Below are 2,592 nucleotides of genomic sequence, written 5' to 3'. Positions count from 1 at the left end.
TGCTTTTGTCATTCAAAGGGAAGCATAGGCTTTCAGTCCACTGGAAGCTTGCACATGTGAATTTATAGCAGTGGTACTATGGAGCACAGTACCATGCCAACACAATCAGACAAGTGTCCAGAGTGGTGTGAGGGAAATGGGTCGTTGGTCACCTCTAATCTGGGAGCTATTGCAAATTGATTACTACTGGGTGAGGGAGAGCAAACCTTACCAATGATCTCAATATAGGCTGACTAGACTCTAGTAAGTAAATTTGCATGGAAAAGGACATCTGGGTAAAAATGCTTGCCTGGACAGGAGTTAGTATGTATGGTGGAATATATGATGTCCAGTGGGGGGTGGTGAAATCATGTATGGGGGAGGGTGCTTAAATTTGATTAAGTACTGTTGTGCGGAATGCACAAAAGTTCAATACCTTAAAAAAAAAAAAACATGCAGCTGTGGCAAAGACTTGCCATTTCCTGCTTTTTATGTGTAGAGGACATGGTCCAGCACCTTGAGGCATTATAATTAACTGTTTACACACTGAGGATTTCATCCCAGTCAGGACACAGCATGGAGATGATTGCCCCCTCTCAGCTCCTGGGGCTTCTGCTACTCTAGTTTTAAAGTAAAGAAGGCCAACATTGGAGACAGTGCTGTGTGTTTTTTATTTATTAGGACAGTCATTGTGAAAATTTTTAGGCCTATCTTGGGGGAGAGAGAAGTGAGAGATAAATACTACTTAGGTAATTTTGTAAAAACAAAATTAATGCATTATTTCATAAGACTACTAAAACTACATATAGTATATATATTTATATGCATCCATGTTTATAGTTGAAGGCTTCATAACAAAAGTCACAGTGCTAGACAAGGGAAACCTCCCTTTGAGTTGTTGATCAGAACAGTCTGAGAGATCTCCAAAGTATTATAGTTTATTACTATAACTACCGGGCTCTACTGTTGTCTTCTGAAGCTGTTACTCTTTCAGGCGAAGGTAGTTTTGAAAGGTTTTGTAGGAGGGAACATGGAGGCTACAATACATCCCAGCTCTATGTCCTCTTCAGTCCTACGACAGGACAATGTCTCTCTTGATTTAGAGATTTAGTATACGATTCACATCTTGGCATGTGAGGCACCTGGATTTTGACAAAATTGGGACTCATACTCTTATTCAGAGAAGGGGAGTCAGTAAAACCTTTACTTGTTTTAAATGGCTTATTACAGTTAATGGGAGTCAAAATTCTGTGACTTTATCTGTTAAGAAAGCTGACAATAGAAAGTGGGGTTCTTCGGTGTTCCTGAAGGGCCCATGTACCTTAGAGTTCCTCTTGCTCTGTGGTCCTGAGTCCACCTTGGGAACTCCAGAGTTTGGTTCCTGATGCTCTCAGCTACCTTTAGCTCTTTACCTGGTGATTATCAAAAGTGTCCATACATCTGACTTCTAATTGTTGTAGAGGTCTCCTAGTTGAACAATTATATGGTCAACAATGTAAAGTTGTTCTGAACTCTATAGAGGCAGATATGTATTTTAACAATTTACACTTTTTTCTGTCTAAAATTCATAGGCTCTCTTTAAAGGGATGTTACCTTTAGCCAACATAACTGTAATCTCATAATCAGGAGTTTCTACCATCAGTTCAGCTTCAATATGCTGAGAACATTTATCACTCCAAACTATTTCTTGTTAAGCATTAATTATTTTTATATTTTGAGAGTTTCATAGATGAGTATTGTACTTGAATTTTTCTGACCACCCAGTTGCCTTCAAACTCAATCCTTTATACCATGTATTTCACAATATCATTTTAATTACTATTATCTTAATTTTTAACAACTACATTATTAGAAGAAGCATTTCATTTCAGCTTTAACATATTCAGTAACACACCCAGAGGAAGAGTATATCTCACTAGTGGCTGTAAGTTTCTAGGTTCACAGTTGAGTTAATACAGTTATACAATATTGAACTCAGTATAAGCCCTGTAAGACATATTTTTAACCTTTAAAAAAGATCTGCATTTCATTTTAGAATATATTGTTCCTTGTAGAAAGACCCATTGTTTTTGTTACTAATGCTGCGATGTTGGCACATGCATCTCTAATCTGTACCTGTCTATTACTGTCATAATTGGTTGCACTTGGATCCTTGGCACCTGTGTATGTCTATAAAGTCCTCGGGTAGATTTCAGTGGTAATGTTTATCACCTCTACTAATTAACATTATGTAAATTTCCATGCTTCCTCCTCAAATATAACACTTTATAAAAACTTTGTTGATTGTGTGTGTGTGTGTGCATATATAACACAGAACATCCCAAAACATCTTATTCAACTATACACCCATTACCCAGATGGCACCTTCCCATAACCTTGCTCCCCCCGCTAGAGCCCTTATACTCTGATATCCTGCTACTATCTGATGTGTTGTAGGCACCCCAGCCATTCCCTACTACTTGTCCTTCTGGTGAATCTAGTCAGCCTATCTAGAGTTCTTTGTTTAAAGAAGGTCAGCTCTTCCTCATCTAGCAGCAATCAGTTGCCAACATTCCTTTAGATAAGATTGGTGTCTGCTGCTCATTTTCCCAGTTCTATGCTGGGTTACTGTCT

Source organism: Nannospalax galili, unplaced genomic scaffold (assembly GCF_000622305.1).
Source record: "Nannospalax galili isolate Female #2095 unplaced genomic scaffold, S.galili_v1.0 scaffold1345, whole genome shotgun sequence".
Classification (NCBI taxonomy): domain Eukaryota; kingdom Metazoa; phylum Chordata; class Mammalia; order Rodentia; family Spalacidae; genus Nannospalax; species Nannospalax galili.
The sequence above is the reverse complement of the archived record's forward strand: the minus strand, read 5'-3'. Positions refer to the sequence as shown.